This window comes from Nelumbo lutea, chromosome 5 (genome assembly GCF_056320005.1).
Source record: "Nelumbo lutea isolate HS-2025 chromosome 5, American lotus-T2T, whole genome shotgun sequence".
Classification (NCBI taxonomy): domain Eukaryota; kingdom Viridiplantae; phylum Streptophyta; class Magnoliopsida; order Proteales; family Nelumbonaceae; genus Nelumbo; species Nelumbo lutea.
The window spans coordinates 74,101,787-74,119,665 of NC_142688.1; the positions used below are offsets into that span (position 1 = coordinate 74,101,787).

General features: G+C 43.5%; 2 non-coding genes across 2 annotated transcripts; both read right to left on the reverse strand.

Annotated features, from left to right (window-relative positions):
- Positions 1–444: 444 nt before the first annotated feature.
- LOC148852916 (small nucleolar RNA R71) lies at positions 445–551 on the reverse strand. Its single transcript, XR_016100051.1, has one exon. It is a non-coding gene; the product is annotated as a small nucleolar RNA R71 (small nucleolar RNA).
- Positions 552–9,278: 8,727 nt separating this feature from the next.
- LOC148852917 (small nucleolar RNA R71) lies at positions 9,279–9,385 on the reverse strand. Its single transcript, XR_016100142.1, has one exon. It is a non-coding gene; the product is annotated as a small nucleolar RNA R71 (small nucleolar RNA).
- Between the last annotated feature and the right edge of the window lie 8,494 nt (positions 9,386–17,879).

Here is a 17,879-nt window from a genome sequence, read left to right on the forward strand (position 1 = left end):
GAGATTGAACGGACTCTCCGTGTCCATTTGAAAGCTGCTAAGCAAGTCAGACAAGAAGCACAAGAAATGGCTGAACAAAGAACTATGATGGATTATGCCAAGCCCACCCTCACCGGGACTGTCTCCAGCATTATCAGGCCAACTATTGCTGCCAATAACTTCGAAATTAAACCGGCCATAATCCAAATGATACAAAATACGGTTCAGTTTTGTGGTATGGCCCATGAGGATCCAAATGCCCATATTGCTAACTTCTTGGAAATCTGTGACACTTTCAAACACAATGGGGTAAGTGATGATGCCATCCGGCTGAGGTTATTCCCATTTTCTTTGAAGGATAAAGCCAAAGCTTGGTTGAACTCATTACCGGCAGGATCTATAACCACATGGGACGAAATGGCCAGCCGTTTTCTCTCTAAATATTTTCCCCCTTCTAAAACTGTTAAAATGAGGAATGACATCACTACTTTTTTCCAGCAAGAGAGGGAATCTTTATATGAATCATGGGAACGATACAAGGAGCTGTTAAGGAGAGTTCCTCACCATGGCCTCTCCATTTGGCTGCAAGTGCAGACTTTCTATAATGGTCTTACTGACTCAAATAAGACCATATTAGATGCTGCAATCGGAGGATCCATAAATAATAAAACTCCTGAGGTTGCCCATGCACTTCTTGAGGAAATGGCAGCCAACAATTATCAATGGCATTCGGAAAGGACTCAAACTAGGAAGCAGCAAGGCTTGCATAATGTTGACACTTATACAGCACTAGCTGCACAAATAGGAGCACTCAGTAAAAAAATAGATGAAATGCAGATAGCTGCCATGCATGTGCAGCCTCTTAATTGTGAATTGTGTGGGGGAGGCCACATCAGTACAGACTGCCAAGTTGGCAATCAGTTCAGACCATCTACTGAACAAGTTGACTATGTCAGCAATTCATCAAGACAGCAGGGTTACCAGAGTCACCATACTTTTCATCCAGGATGGAGGGGACATTCAAACCAGTCCTGGCCAAATCAGCATATTTCCAAGCCGTTCCACCAGACTTATCATCAGCCTGAACCGAAATCCAATTTGGAGGAACTGATGACAAAATTTATAGCAGGTGTAGAAACTAGGTTTCAGAACCAGGAAGCCTCAATCAAAAACCTGGAAAACCAAGTGGGGCAATTGGCACAATTAATCTCTTCCAGACTGCCGGGAACTCTTCCAAGCAACACTGAAGTGAATCCATGAGAGCAGGTGCAAGCTATTACCTTAAGAAGTGGAAAAGAGTTGCCTGAGGTAGAAAAGAAGAATTGGGCTGAACCCAAGGCAGAAACAAGCCTTGGAACCAGACAACAGAAGACGGAACAACCAGAAGCACAACAAGGGATGCACCAACAACCGCAAGTTCCATTCCCTCACAGGCTGAAGCAACAAAAATTGGAGAAGGAATTTGGTAAGTTTCTTGAAATATTTAAAAGTTTACATATTAATATTCCTTTTGCTGATGCTTTAGCCCAGATGCCACACTATGCAAGGTTTTTGAAGGAATTATTGGCAAACAAAAGGAAACTGGGAGATGTGGCTACAGTTGCATTAAATGAGGAATGTTCTGCTATCCTTTTGAACAAGCTGCCTCAGAAACTCAAAGATCCAGGGAGTTTCACTATTCCTTGTACCATTGGCAGTTTAAAAATTGAAAAAGCTTTATGTGACCTGGGAGCTAGCATCAATTTAATGCCATATTCTATCTTCAAGAAATTGGGGTTGAATGAACCCCAACCCACTAGAGTGGCATTACAATTGGCTGATAGATTCATTAGACATCCTAGGGGGATCATAGAAGATGTGTTAGTTAAAGTTGACAAATTCATTTTTCCAGTTGATTTCATTGTGTTAGACATGCAAGAAGATGTGGAGGTCCCGCTTATCCTAGGGAGACCTTTCCTGGCTACCGGGAAAGCAATGATTGATGTCCAACAAGGACAATTCAGCCTTAGGATACAAGATGAGGAGATAATTTTTAAAATGTCTGATGCTATGAAACATGCACCCTCTAGTGATGATTCTTGTTTTATGATTGATGCCATTGAATTGACAATTGATGAATGCTTCCAGGTAAGTAGAATAACTGATCCTCTTGAACTCTGCCTCAAGCAGGGAGAACTTAAAGAAGCAGAAAATGAAAAAATAAACCTCATGATAGCATACCTGAACGATAAGCCTCAATTCAAGGGAAAGGGGTTTCTTAAATTAGAGAACTTAGGCAAATTGCCCGGACCATCAGGTAAGCCATCACCCCAAGAACCCCCCACCCTTGAACTGAAGCAATTACCATCCCATTTAGAGTATGCTTTCCTTGAGGAACCATCAGATCTCCCCGTGATAATTTCCGCAGCACTGAATCCCTTACAAAGAGAAAAATTATTAAGAGTGCTGCGGGAACACAAAAATGCTATAGCTTGGAAGGTAGAAGATATCAAAGGCATTAATCCATCAATCTGCACTCACAGAATTTTGATGGAAGAGGACAGCAAGCCTTCCGTTCAGCCCCAAAGGCGCCTGAACCCCAACATGAAAGAAGTGGTAAAGGCTGAAATAATTAAGTTGTTAGATGCTGGGATCATTTATCCTATTTCTGATAGTTCTTGGGTAAGCCCTGTGCAAGTTGTGCCCAAAAAAGGGGGTACGACTGTTGTTCCAAATGAGAAAAATGAACTCATCCCTACTAGAACCGTTACCGGATGGCGTGTGTGTATTGACTATAGAAAATTAAATGAAGCCACCCGAAAGGACCATTTCCCTCTCCCATTAATGGATCAAATGTTGGAGAGGCTAGCCGGGCATGAGTATTATTGTTTCTTGGATGGATATTCAGGGTATAACCAGATACCAATTGCACCAGAAGATCAAGAAAAGACCACTTTTACTTGCCCATATGGAACCTTTGCATACCGAAGGATGCCCTTTGGGTTATGCAATGCCCCAGCAACCTTTCAGCGATGTATGATGTCTATATTTTCTGATATGGTTGAAAAATTTATTGAGATCTTCATGGATGATTTTTCAGTTTTTGGCTCTTCGTTTGATGCATGTTTGAATAATCTGGAACAGGTGCTTACTAGATGTAAAGAAACACATCTTGTGTTGAATTGGGAGAAATGTCATTTTATGGTGCAAGAAGGCATAGTGCTTGGACACAAGATCTCTCAAAGAGGTATAGAAGTCGACAAGGTCAAGGTGGAGGCAATTGAAAAATTGCCAACCCCAACATCTATTCGTTCTTTGAGAAGTTTCTTAGGACATGTCGGATTCTATAGAAGGTTTATTAAAGATTTCTCAAAAATTTCCAAGCCATTATCTACCTTGCTTCAGAAAGAAGTGCCTTTTGAATTTTCAACTGAATGTCTTCATGCTTTCAACATCTTGAAAGACAAATTGATCCATGCACCTATCATGGTAGCACCAGATTGGACCCTCCCATTTGAATTGATGTGTGATGCGAGTGATTTTGCTATAGGAGTTGTTTTAGGACAAAGAATGAACAAACATTTTCAGCCAATTTACTATGCTAGCAGAACCTTGACTGGACCCCAACTCAATTACACCACCACAGAAAATGAGCTGCTAGCAGTAATATTTGCACTTGATAAGTTTCGTTCATATCTGATATTATCCAAGGTTGTTGTCCACACAGATCACTCGGCATTAAGGCACTTGCTTACCAAGCAAAACTCAAAACCAAGACTGATCAGGTGGATCCTTTTATTGCAAGAGTTTGACATTGAGATTAGAGACCTGAAGGGTGCTACAAACCTGGCTGCTGACCATCTCTCCCGGTTGGACACGGTAAGCTCAAAAGAGGAGGTAACCAGCAACATTCGAGAAGAATTTCCGGATGAGCAGTTGTACTCAATACAGAAATACTCATATCCTTGGTATGCTGATTTTGCTAATTATCTAGCTGCACAAGTCCTTCCTCCTAACCTTTCATATCAACAGAAAAAGAAATTCTTTTCTGATGTAAAATACTATCTGTGGGAGGAACCCTTTTTGTATAAATTGTGTGCAGATCAGATCATAAGGAGATGTGTCCCCGAGGAGGAGATGGAATCGGTACTCCAATTTTGCCATGATAAAGAAGCAGGAGGTCATTTTGGAACTAGTCGCACTGCAGCCAAGGTTTTGCAATCAGGTTTTTATTGGCCCACACTCTTCAAAGATGCCCATCGGTATGTGTCCACATGTGACAAATGCCAAAGATCGGGAAACATTTCCCGACGGAATGAAATGCTCCTTTCCAATATTTTAATCTGTGAAATCTTTGATGTTTGGGGTATAGATTTCATGGGACCTTTCCCGAATTCTTTTGGGAATAAGTACATCCTCATTGCAGTTGACTATGTATCCAAATGGGTAGAAGCCATGGCTTTACCCACAAATGACTCAAGAAGGGTGGTACACTTCCTAAAGAAGCTATTCTCCTGATTTGGCACTCCGCGAGCTATAATTAGTGATAGGGGAACTCACTTCTGCAATAGCCAATTTGAGAGGTTAATGCAGAAATATGGAATTACACATAAATTAGCTACCCCTTATCACCCTCAAACCAGTGGCCAAGTGGAGTTGGCTAACAGGGAACTCAAAAGAATTCTAAAAAAGACCGTAGCATCCGCCAGAAAAGATTGGTCCATCAAATTAGATGATGCATTATGGGCATACAGAACTGCATTTAAGACACCCATTGGCATGTCCCCCTACAGATTGGTTTTTGGTAAAGCATGCCATTTACTAGTTGAATTGGAACACAAGGCCTATTGGGCTCTTAAATTCTTAAATTTTGACATTCAGGCCACAGGGGCTAAAAGGTGGTTGCAATTGAATGAATTGGATGAATTCAAACTTACCACCTATGAGAATGCCAAAGTTTATAAAGAAAGAATAAAAAACTGGCATGATAAGAACTTGCTGAGACGGGACTTTTATGTAGGCCAACAGGTATTGTTATATAATTCCCGTCTCCGCTTGTTTCCAGGTAAGTTGAGATCCAGGTGGTCTGGACCCTTTACCATTTCACAGGTTTTTCCCCATGGGGTTATAGAACTCACCCACCCGGTTCAGGGCACGTTTAAAGTAAATGGTCAGCGCCTGAAACCATATTTAATGGGCAGTACTGTACCCCCTCCATCCACTGTTTATCTAGATAACCAATAATCTCTTATGCTTGCTCATGAACAAGTTAAGGAATCTTTTTGTCATTTATCTTTTTAGAATATTAGTTAGTAAAATAAAGATCTTTTTCTCAAAATTCCAATTCTTTAAGGACTCAGTTCATCATTTTCTTTTCTTCAGTTTGCTCTAGCAAGTGTGACTCCCTAACACTACGAACATTGAGGACAATGTTCATCTCAAGTGTGGGGGAGTGAGCCCGAGGCTAGGGTATGGGGGTTGAAACCATGCACCTCATGCACCCCAACACACATATGCAGGCAATGACATCACAAAAAAAAAAAAAAAAAGACTGAAACCCCTCAAGTTCATTACTATTTATTTGATGATTTTTTTAAGAAGGAATTCAATGAGTTGAGGGAGACTGATGTACTTGTTAAGTTTTTATTCTTGTGAATGACCCAATTTGATATATGCAGGAGAAAAGGGGAGCTAAATATGCCTTTCAGCATGACTAGCCCTAACTTCCTTCATGTGTATGGAAGCCCTTGATTTCATTGTTAATGGTCAAGAAAGCTAGTGCACATCTGAAGTGCTAATTCTTGAGGTTCAATAATTGCAAAAGAAGGACAAAAGCCCAAATTGACTCCGCTATTCTGAGCTGAATAGTAAAACTAGCAGCTTAGAACATGAGTCCTATTTACCTACCTCAAGCAAGTGACTAGTGTGAGATGGAGCATAAGATGCACTCACACAAAAAAAAAAAAAAAAAAAAAAAGAGAGAAAAGTGTGAGATGGAGCATAAAATGCACTCACACCGAAAAGAAAAAAAAGGTGAGATGGAGCATAAAATGCACTCACCCTTAGAAATAAGTAATTGTGGTGACAACCGAGGTTCAAAGGGGCACTCTAAAATTGAACTCTCATTGAGATTTAGTTACAGATGTGAAACTTAGTGAAATTTGATTATTAACCTTGACAATTAAGGAGCTGATTTATATATGAATTAGGAGTGAAGGCTAGACTATGATGAAATTCATATTCTCCTTTCCTCGGATCTGATACATATCTTAAATGGTAATTTACAAGAATAAGAGTTGAGCACATACAAAAGTTCCCCGACTACTCAATGCATTTCTATCTTAAAAAGTTCACCAGGTAAATGGTGAGAACAGAAGGGGGGAATGTTAAGTTTATGGCTGATGTCTTTGCTTGAGGACAAGCAAAAGCTTAAGTGTGGGGGTATTTGATGAACTTACAATTTATCTATAATTTTTGAGGACTTTAGCATGGATTTTTATGCCAGTTTTATTAATTTTTGCCTTAATTTAGCTTAATGCTAAGAATAGGTTCAGGGATAATCAATCCAAGAAAAGGAAGGAAAAAGGCAAGAAAAGAAGGTTCAAAAAGACCAATTTCAGTCCAGCACGGTCGTGGAAGCAAGAGAGAGCACTTCGGCCCAAAAAGAGCAAGTGAATTCCTTGAGAAAACCCAAGAAAATAAAGCCTACCTATGAGGAGAATTCGGCCCAGCAAGGAAGGCCCATTTTTAGCCCAAATAACAGCCTAGAGTGTAGCCCACATGAGCTCAAAAGCAAGCTAAGTTGTAGCCCAAATAGCAGCCCAAAGGGAGCTAGGGGCGGCAACTTCTAGGAGTTTCTTGAAGAGAAGGAGGGAGCACTCTAGAAGGTTCATGAGGGGTGTAATACACCCCATTCTAGAGGCTTCAAGAAGGGGCAAGAGCCCCCTTGAAAAACTATATAAGGAGGCCTCTAGGAGGGGAGAAAGTTGTTCAATGGCTTGAGAGAAAGGCTCTCCCACTCTTAGAGGTTCGGCCACCTTGAGAGAAGAGAAGAGAAGAAGGCTAGGCGCAAGGAAGAAGAAGAAGAAGGGCTGAAGGAAGTTCAAGACAAGCAAGCTAGAAGAAGAAGGTGAGTTCGAATTGAGAGTTTGTGATTCAAAGATCTTCTGTAATAAATCATTTGTAGTTTCATTCTCTTTTGATTTGAATTCAGTTTCTTAGTTATATGTTCTTTCTTCTTTCTCCTTGTTTCCATTCTTCCTTGATGTATTTCAGCTTGTAAAATTTCAGTTCAGCAATCTAATTCTTTTTGATTCATTCAAATGGTCATGCATTGTATTTGAAGTTTCTTGAATAAGGGTGTGATTGTAGATTAATTCGGCCAACTAACCTTCAAAACTCAGATCTGAATTCTCAGATCTGAGATTGCAAGATCTGAATTGCTTGAAAGAGAATTCAGATCTGCAATTTTCAGATTGGGCGAATTAATCTACAGCTTGGAATTCCTAGAGTGCTTGAGAGAGACTCTAGGAATTCAGATCTACTATTCAAGAACTGAATTGAGTGCAAGGTTAGAGATAACTTGCACAATTCAGTTGGTGATCAATTCAGATTTGAATTGATGCCTTAGAAGTGTTTGAAGAAATGCATGCATGGGGATTAGATTCTTGCTAGAGATAGAAGAACCGTCACTCATGCATAGGATGAACATGCGCTTGAGAGAGGCTGTTCATGACCTTGGGGTTTCACCAAACCAAGGCTCAATCATGATTCATTCGAATGATCCAAATTGATAGATTGCTGAATTCTGAGATTGACATTTACTGCTTACTCTTCTAACCTGAATTGAAGGCAATTGGGCCAATGATTTAGATAGATTTTAATTTAGGATTTCTTAGCTTTTATTAGAGTTTTGATTTATTTGTTGATCAGATAAGAAGTGCTCAATTTAGTATTGGTAATTGTTTCCTAAATCCTCGTGGGAACGATACTTCACTCTCTACTTTATTACTTGAACGGCTAGTGCACTTGCTAGTGTTACAATGAGCCACACATCAATTTTAATGTATAATTTTATTCTTGAGAGACTTCTTTTGTTATTTTTTTCATCAACCCAAAAATTATATTCTTCAATTTCCATATAAGATTAGCCATGCTCTTTTTATGTGCAATTTGTTAGAAAATAATTGATTGGGTAGATTTAATTTATGGGTTGATCCTTTACTACAATACTGTCAGTTTGATATATTGTCGTTCTTGGATAGCTTGTAAGAATAGATCATTATGTTCTTCATTGAAATTAATTTTCTCAGAACAAATACTTTTGTTCTTGTCGTTGGTTTTTAAAGTTATATTTTCTGATTGTTTGTTTGGGATGTAAAACTTTCAATTGAGTAATAAATGGGAATTAAAGTCGAGAACAGTTGAACAAATCGATCAAGTGAATCTCGAAACTTTGTTCATCACAATACTACTTTTCATCATTTTTACTTTTATTTGAATATTTTTATTCTTCTTTTTTATTTTAAAAAAATCATTTTCATTTTTTAGTTTATTTACTCTTAGCGATAACTCTTCTTGTTGGTTTAATTAGCTTCTCTGTGGATTCGACACCTAAAGCTACGCTTCAACGTCCACTTAGCCAAGGGTAATAATTTTGGGCAAGACACAAAATTTGGCATCATTGCCGGGGAAGCCAAACCAACAACTGAGATTGAACATTCTTTACTTCTCTTTTATTTCCTTTGTTTATTTCATTTTCTTTAGTTTTATTTTATTTTCTTGATCTCATTTTCCTTTTCTTCTTCGTAAGATAAAAAAAAAAGGAGCCTAGGGTGTATGAATAGACCAAGGGACAAAAGATGGAGATTTGCTAGACAAATACGAATAGACCCACCACCACTCCCTAAAGAAGAAGTAGAATCTAGTTCATCCTCTGATTCTGAAACCATGAGTCAACATGAGGACAACCCCGTTAGGTCTTTAAAAGACTACCTGCACCACACCCAGACAGCCGCATCACGTTCCCTCCGAATACACCACAATTTGAGTTCAAACCTGGAATGATCCAACTCTTGCCTAATTTCCATGGTTTAGGCAGTGAGAATCCATATGTGTATATTAAGGAATTTGAAGAGGTAGTGGCCACCTTCCATAATCGAGCTGATATTGCAGACATTGTTAGGCTAAATTTTTTTCCTTTTACCCTGAAAGAGAGAGCTAAGAGTTGGCTATACTCTTTGAGACCGAGATCCATAGGTACATGGGCGGAGATGACCCAAGCTTTCTTTAACAAATACTTTCCGCACCATAAGACCAACAACCTTAAGAGATAGATCTCAACCTTTTCTCAAAAGGATAGTGAAACCTTATACCAAACATGGGAGAGATTCAAAGAGCTACAAAACCAATGTCTGCACCATGGGTATGAAAGTTGGAGGTTAGTTAGCTATTTTTATGAGGGTTTAACCAGCAGGGAGCGCCAATTCATAGAGATGATGTGTAATGAGGAATTTTTGCAAAAGGATCCCAAAGAAGCCATAGATTACCTAAATGAGTTAGCTAAGAAAGCCCATACGTGGACTGGGCCTAGTGCTACTGATAGTACTAATAGGTCATGTCCAATTGAGATTTGCCATCTTAAGGAGAAAGACAACCTCAAAGCCCAATTAGAAGCCGTAACTAGGAAACTTGAGGCCTTAAAGATGAGAAATAATAAAGTCACCCACACAGTTGCCAGGGTAGAAACTCAAACTTCATGTTTTGTCTATGGGGGATTGGATCATTTGGCTCAAGATTGCCTTATGGAGAGATGAGAGAGGTTTATGAAGAACAATGTAATGCCTTAGGAGTGTATAGGAAACCTTTTTCACCCTATTCAGAGACCTATAGCCCTAGCTGGAGGAACTGTCCCAATTTTAGTTGGAAGGCTGATCAGAACCAACCCACATTGTCCAACAATAATTGGAGTGTAGAGGCGCAACCATCTAGATTTCATCATGCATCTCAATACAATGCTCGACCGAATAGGAATCCTTTAGAGAAAATGCATCAAGCATTTATGGAGGCACAAAATAAGACTAACCAAAAGTTTGAATTTGTTCTTGTGCAGGTGGTTGAAGAGAACAAGGATATCAAGAGTCAGATAACTAAGCTTACCAATGCTCCTACTATACAAGAGAAAGTCAAAATTCCATCTCAACCTCAGACCAATCCGACGGGGTCACATATGGTACAGGAATCCACCTCTGATCTGGAGAACATCAAGGGGGTCCACGCCATCACTACTCGCAGTGGTAAGGTTTTAGATGGGCCTTTGCCAGATCCACCTCGCACAAATGTCTCCACTCCAAGTAGAACTGAAGATACCCCCTCAAAAGAGCCTAAAAAGGAGGTTACGATCCAAGTGCCTTTTCCCCAAGCTCTCAAATCTAGAAAATTTTCAAACAACCAAGGTGAGATTTTGGAACATTTGAAAGAAGTTAAAATTAATCTACCTTTGTTGCATGTGATTAAGCAGGTACTGACTTATGCCAAGGTGATCAAGGATCTATGCACCATGAAAAGGAGACACCATGTCAAGAAAACTGCATTTTTGACAAAACAGGTAAGTGCGGTGATTGAGCGGAGAACATCGCCAAAGTACAAAGATCCTAGGTGCCCCACAATTGCCTGCCATATTGGGACACAAGAGTTCGGTCAAGCTTTCTTGGACCTTACACGTGCGTCGCTTCGGTTCCCGAGGCCTTACGCGTGCGGTGGGTAGTTGTGTTGATTGGTCTTCCCAAGCTTGTCAGAGCAGCGCTTGATCTCCACCATTGATCTTGCCTTGATGCACTGCTTCGTGACTCTTTAAATAGAGAGGGGGGAGGAAGAGCATTTCTCCTCCACCATTTGTGAGAAAGACTTGCTTAGAGAGCTCGGCAAGGGGTGGTGTGAAGTGCTCGAAATCTGCTTTAGTTCTATGGTTCTTAGTTCGGTAAGATGTCTTCCTCGTCCTTCTGTTCTTCCTCTTCTTCTAATTCTTCTAGCTTTAGCTCTTCTTATTATGAGTCTGAGTCGGGGTCCTTTACTAGGGCCGCGGACTTTGAGGGGATAGAGCCTAGGAGGACCGCTAAGGCCAAGGAGGCTAAGGCTGGGCCATCGAGTGTAGAGGTAGAGCTTCCTATGCAGGCTGGCCACTGATTCGGTACCACCCCTTGGTGAGAGGCCTACAGATGCTCAGGCCAGCGAGCTTTATGTGTATGAGAGTAGCTTAGAGGTTGGGTTGAGGTTCCCTTTGCAAGAGGGAATAGTCGAAATGTTCGATTGGTATCGGGTGCTACCTGTGCATTTGATGTCGAACTCTTTTAGGTTCTTGATCGGCCTTATGCCATACTGTTTCATCCACAATCTCAAGCTTACCTTGTGGATGGTGAGCTATTTCCTTCAGTTGAAACATCACCAGCAAGGTTATTACTACTTCTCGGCCCGACAGCGCATTAAGGTGCTGGTCGGAGCCCCATCCTCGGTGAAGAACTGGAAGGGGGAATTCTTCTTCGTAAATTGTCCTGGGGGCTCGCCCCTCCTTGTCGTGCTTCAAGTGCCACGGACTAAGGTGCCACAACCCAAGTTGCATAGAATGATCGAGGAGGAGAGAGTGGCCATAAGCGTGATCAAGGAGGTTGATGTGATGCAGTATACCTCCTTCTTGATGTTGATCTACGCCGGGTTGATGCGCGGGGAACCCAGTCTGTCCTGTCGCTTCAGTTCATCTATTAATCCTCTTTTCTTTGTTCATGCTTGTCATGGATGACTTTTAATCCTTTGTGCAGGTGTCGATATGGCAAGTCAAGAAGAGATTGTCCGTAAAATGATGGCTAGGCAAATGAGGCACAACCGAGGTGGTGGTAGGGCAGCCCAGTCCCGTTCTGAGGAGAATCCACCGAGAGGGCATCCTAGCAGTAGAAGAGGACCAGGCAATGGGGTGACAGCAAGGATATTGTGGTTGTTGACCCGAAGGAGGGCTTCCAGTCAGTGGTTCCACCCTCTCCGCAAGTGGATATACCTGGGTGCAACAGCCCATCCTACCATATGCCGAGGTGGACCATCGTCCAGAGGATGGGCTTGAGAACGAGGGCGTCCCCGAGCAACTTCTACGAGGAATCATGACCATGGCCATCCAATGGGAGGCCACAGGGACAATGAGTGGTACCTTGGAGTGTTCACTCATTCACCAAGCTACTTCTGTGAGTCTACATTTATTCTCAGGTTCCTATTTGGTTAAAGTTGGTTGTACTGATGTCATCTTTTTTTTTTTTTTTTTTTCGCAGAATGCTTGTTTAGTGATTGTCGTGGTCGATCATCTCCGGCAGTTGTGGCAGCTCTATGAACAGGAGCATTCCGAGCTCGTGGGACTGAGAGCTCAATTGGTTGAATTCAAGGCTATAGGTAAGAGGACTGCCACGATGGAGGCAGAGATTGCTGAGGTAAGGTGCAAAATTGTTGACTAAAGCAACATTATCCATAGCCTTAAGAGGTGTATTACTGATTTGAAGGTAGAGAGGGAGTGGCTGAAGGAGGCAGAGGACAGGGGGCTCAGGCCATTGACGAGTTCAAGGCCTCGGAGGAGTATTAGCACGCGATGGATGACTTTGTCGCGAGCTCCTTCGAGGCTAGATTAACCATTTCAGGAGTAGGGCGCTGCGCCATTATCCTGACTTTGTCGTGGTTGCACAGGCCTAGGGCCCCTATGACATTGTTTCCCCACCTACCGAGGACGGCCCTGTTGCATATGTGCCCATGGAGGACATTGGGGCTGAAGAGAACAAAGAGACTATGGATCCTCCTACTGAGGATTGAGCTGCCACCTGCTGCTATTGGTTTGGACTTCTGTTTTGTTTTTGCTTTGCTTTGTTGTTGGCACTTTACTTTTTTTTTCTTCTTTTTTTTTGAACGGCTAGGTATGCCAAGCTTACAATGATGTACGAACCTTAGATATTTAATGGAAATGTCTATCTTCTTTTATGTTCCGAGCTTGTGTACTACCCTTTTTCTTCTTCTCTTTTTTTTTAATAAGTTGTAGGCCTCGGTCTTACCATGGCCGAGGTTGGAGTGCATTTCGAGTACCGGTCTCAAGAGCTTTTTGACTCCTCAAGGGCTGGCCATTCCTTGACTAGCTCTGGTCTAATTGCACGTCAGCAGAGTGTGTGGAGTTTGATGACCGCTCTCAGGCCTTGGAAGGTGGGAGTGTTCTTCTTCGCTTCAGGCTCTAGTCGTTGACAGTCGAGTCACTTTACTTGGTCAGCTATGCACCACCAAGCTTCGCGTTGTGAGCTCAGGCCATTATGTGGTCAGCCGAGTCAGTGTGTTGTGTGCACGATGTGCATTGTGTAGTGTGTGAAAATTGTGGTATGGAGTGCCCGTGTATGCTGAGAAACCAACTTATAGATGGAAAGGTCCTTTATTAACATTGAATCACTAATAGTACATTCGGAGGTTCCCAGTATTCCAACTCCTCTGTGCGGGCCTGCCGTTGAGGTCTTCCAACCTTAGGTACTAGGACTGAGGACTTTGGTGACTCTGTAAGGTCCTTCCCAATTGGGTCCAAGCTTGCCTTCCTTAGGGGCGAGCACTATGACTTTATAGAGGATGAGGTCACTGGTTTCGAACTCTCGTCTTTGGACTTTGGAGTCGTAGTACTTGGCCTTCCTCTACTGTTGTGCTACCATCCTGACGTGTGCTTGGTCCCATGCTTCTTCAATTAGGTCTAACTCTACGCGGAGGTCTTCGTTGTTCTGCTCCTGGTCATAGAACTCGGTCCGGAGAGTCAGGGAGCTTATCTCCACAAGCACCATGGCTTCAGCCCCATAGGTCAAGCTGAAGGGTGTTTCTCCTATAGTCATCCACAGAGTAGTCTTGTACGCCCAGAGAATACTCAATAGCTCCTCAACCCACCTTCCCTTGGCCTGGTCAAGTCTAGTTTTCAGACCGTGCAATAGGGTTCAGTTGGTCACTTCAGTTTGCCCATTTCTCTGAGGTCGATGCACAGCGATAGTTTGGTGGTCGATCTTCAAATCAATGCAAAGGGCTTTGAACTTTCGATCAGTGAACTGTGTTCCGTTATCTGTGATGAGAACCCATGGAATGCCAAATCGGCAAACAATACCTTGCCAGAAAAAGTTTCAAGTCTTGTGCACGGTAATGTGTGTCAGGGCTTCGACTTCCACCCATTTAGTGAAGTAGTCCACCGCCACCAAAAGGAATTTCTTCTACGCGACCATGGTAGGGAAAGGGCCCAAGGATGTCCATACCCCACTACGCGAAGGGTCACGGGCTGGTGATCAACTTCAAAGGAACCATTGGGTGGTGGTGAAAGTTAGAGTGCCGCTGACAACTATCAAACTTCCAGACGAGTTGAGTTACATCTTGTTTCATGGTCGGCCAAAAATATCCTTACTGAAGTGCCTTTTAAAACAGGGTTCGGGCGCCTGGGTCGTCTCCACAGATACCTTCGTGTATTTCCCTGAGGACATAGTCAGCTTCGGAAGGGGGAAGACACTTTAGGTAGGGGAGAGTATGTGAGCCTCGGTAGAGCTGTCCCTAGATAAGGTAGTACTGGGTTAATCTATGCTGGAGCTTCTTGGCCTCTATGCGGTCTTTTGGTAGCGTTCCATCCCATAGATACTGCATGATGGGATCCATCCAGAACGGACCTTGTTTGATCTGGAGAACTAGGAGAGCCATCGGTGCGATGCTCGGTTGGGCTAGGGTGTCAATTCGCACTGTTGAGTCAAGATCAGTCCTCGGGGATCTAGCTAACTTTGGCAATGCATTGGCTCGGATGTTTTTGGCTCAGCTAATCTGTTGGATGTTGAACTACTCGAGTCGCTGGATGAGCTCTTGCACATTCTATAAGTAGCTTGCCATGGTGTGAATCCGCGTCTCAAACTAGTTGTGGATCTGGTTGACCACTAGCTAGAAGTCACTGAAGGCTTCGATTTGTTGAGCTCCGAGGTCAAGGGCAAGACAAAGTCCGATGATTAGGGCCTCATACTTAGTTTTGTTGTTGGAAGCTTTGAGCTCGAACCTGAGAGCGTGTTCTAGTATCGTGTTGTCTGGGTCGAGGAGGGTGAGGCCAGCCCCACTGCCCTATTTGTTTGATGAACCGTCCACATAGAGAGTCCATACCAATAGTGTCGAGACTGGGTCTTGTGTGGTGAAGGTGTTGTATGCTAGGAAATCAACCAAGGATTGAGCTTTGATAGAGGGCAGAGGAGGGTAGTCTATGTCAAATTCGCTTAGTTCCACACTCCATTTAACTAGGCGACCAGATGCTTCCGACCTCGGGAGTACTTGCTTGAGGTGCTGGTCGGTAAGCACTTGGATGCTATGAGCTTGGAAGTATGGTTTGAGATTTCTTGCTGAGGTGACTAACGCCAGGGCTACCTTCTCTAGGTTCGTATACCGGGTTTCCGCACCACCTAGGACCTTGTGGGTGTAGTAAATTGGTCTCTGTACCTAGTCTTCCTCCTTGACCAGTACCAAGCTGATGACCTCGTCCCTGACCGAGAGGTAGAGCAGCAGTTCAATCCCCAGGCTCTGTTTGGTGAGGAGAGGTGGCGAGCTAAGGTATCTTTTAAGATCTTGAAAGGACCATTCACATTCCTCGATCCATTAGAAGTTCTTCAGATGCTTGAGGGCCTTAAAGAAGGGTAGGCACTAGTCCACGGATTTAGACATGAATCTGTTGAGAACGGTTATTCGTCCGGTAAGATGTTGCACTTCTTTGTGGGTCTGCAGTGACTACATGTCGAGGGTGGCCTGGATTTTTTGTAGGTTCTCGATTCCTCTCTGTGTCACCATGAATTCCAAGAATTTGGTGGAGCTAAACTCAAAGGCATTTGGTTGGGTTCAGCTTCATTTTGTACTTCCTGAGAGTGTCGAAGACTTCCCTATGGTCTGTTAGGTGGTGCTTGGCCTTCTTGCTTTTCACGACATGTCATCAATGTAGGATTCAACATTTCGGCCGAGTTAATCCTTAAAAACCTCATTCACCAACCACTAATAAGTGCCACCAGCGACCTTGAGGCCGAAAGGCATCACCTTAGTAGAGTCTGCGGCCAGTGATGAAGGTTGCTTTCTCTTGGTCATTTGGGTGCATCTAGATCTAGTTGTATCTTGAGAAAGCATCCATAAAGCTCAGGAGTTCATGCCCTGCTATTGCGTTGATGAGTTGGTCGATCCTCGGCATGGGAAAGCTGTCCTTGGGACAGGCTTTATTCAAGTTGAAGAAATCAATGCAGATTCTCCAATTGGCCTTCTTCACCATCACCACGTTGGCCAGCTAGTCAGGGTATTTCACTTCCCAGATGAAGCCGGCATTGAGAAATTTTTGGACCTCGTCGGCGATCAGTTGCCACCATTCTGCGGCGAAGATTCTCTTCTTTTACCTGATGGGTCGGTAATGTGGGTCGGTGTTCAAGCGGTGGGTGGTGACTTTGGGGTTGATCCCCAAATTATTTGTCGCCGACCAAGAGAACAAGTCGGCATGATCCTTCAGCAGCTGCACCAATTCTTCCCGAAGACGATCTCCCAGGAGAGAGCCAACCTACACTATCTTCTTGGGGTCTTCCTCATTAAGCGAAACCTGGATGAGGTCTTCGACAGGTTGGCTGCGCTGCGTCTTCACTTCGTCCCGCTGATCATATGCTTTAGCCATCAGCATTTCTACAGTAGGTCATGGTCCTCAGTAGGAGGTTAGATAACATTGTCATGCAGTTCTCTGGTCTCCATGTGCTACTCTCAAGCCATATTGGGTTGGGAACTTTATTGCGAGGTGCAAGGTGGAAAAGAAGCCCGCAGAACGTTGAGGGTCGGCCTGTTGAGGATGGCATTGTAGGAAAATGGACAATGGACCACGATGAAGTCTACCATGGCTGTTGCGGTGATGTTGCCATCTCCGATCAAAAGGGGAAGGGTGATCCTCCCAGTCAGCATGAGAGACTCCTTGGAGAAGCCCATCAGGGGAGTGTTGACAGGGGTGAGGCAATCTTTGTCGATGTCGAGCTTCTTGAGTGCGTCTTCAAAGAGGACGTCAGTTGTATTGACAAGGATACACCGCACTTCGAAGTTGGCTATCTCGACTCTGATCACCATGTCATGTGGGGTTTGGACCCCCCGGAGGTCGTCCTCAGTGAAGGTGATCGGGTCTTCCCGCCTCTTCTTATGTCCGCAGTCATCGATCTCGAGCAACAATGCATACTTTTTTTGCCCCGAGCTGCTCTCTCCTTCGGTGTTGATCCCTCCCAATATGACATGAATGACGTCGACTGGAGAAGCTCAGGTGGTGGCCAAAAATTCTCTGGGCGTGGCTCTTCTTGTGCTGGCTTCTCGCTCTTGTCGACAAACCCGCCAAGGTACCCGCGCCTGATTAGGTCCTCGATGTAGTTGCAGAGTTCAAAATAGTTATCTATATCATGGTCGTGGTCCCTGTGAAACTCATAGTATTTGTCACGGTTCCTCTTGTTGCCCTGTGTCTTCATCTTTTCGGGCCACCGGACATAGCTGCGGTCGCAAATCTGCATTAGGACTTTAGAATGAGGTGTGTTCAACGGTGTGAAGTTCCGGTAGGTCAGTGGGGGCATCCTTGGTCTATGGTCGGGCCGGCGATCTTGTCTTTTATGGTCTCAGTCCAACCTCTCTGCCTTGCGCTTCTCTATGTCCCTTCTCTTCTTGTCAAGCTTTTCCTCCTCTTACCTCAGTTGTGCTTGGGCTTCCTCCGCGTTGATGTACTTTTGGTCATGTTCATCAATGCGGCTATAGTCCGGGGAGGGTTTTGGAGATGGAGAAGTTAAAGGGTGAAGGGTGGAGTCCATGCTGTATAGGTGTGACAGCCATGGATTGGTTCAGGTGTCGAACCTGCAGTGCCTCGGTGTTGAACC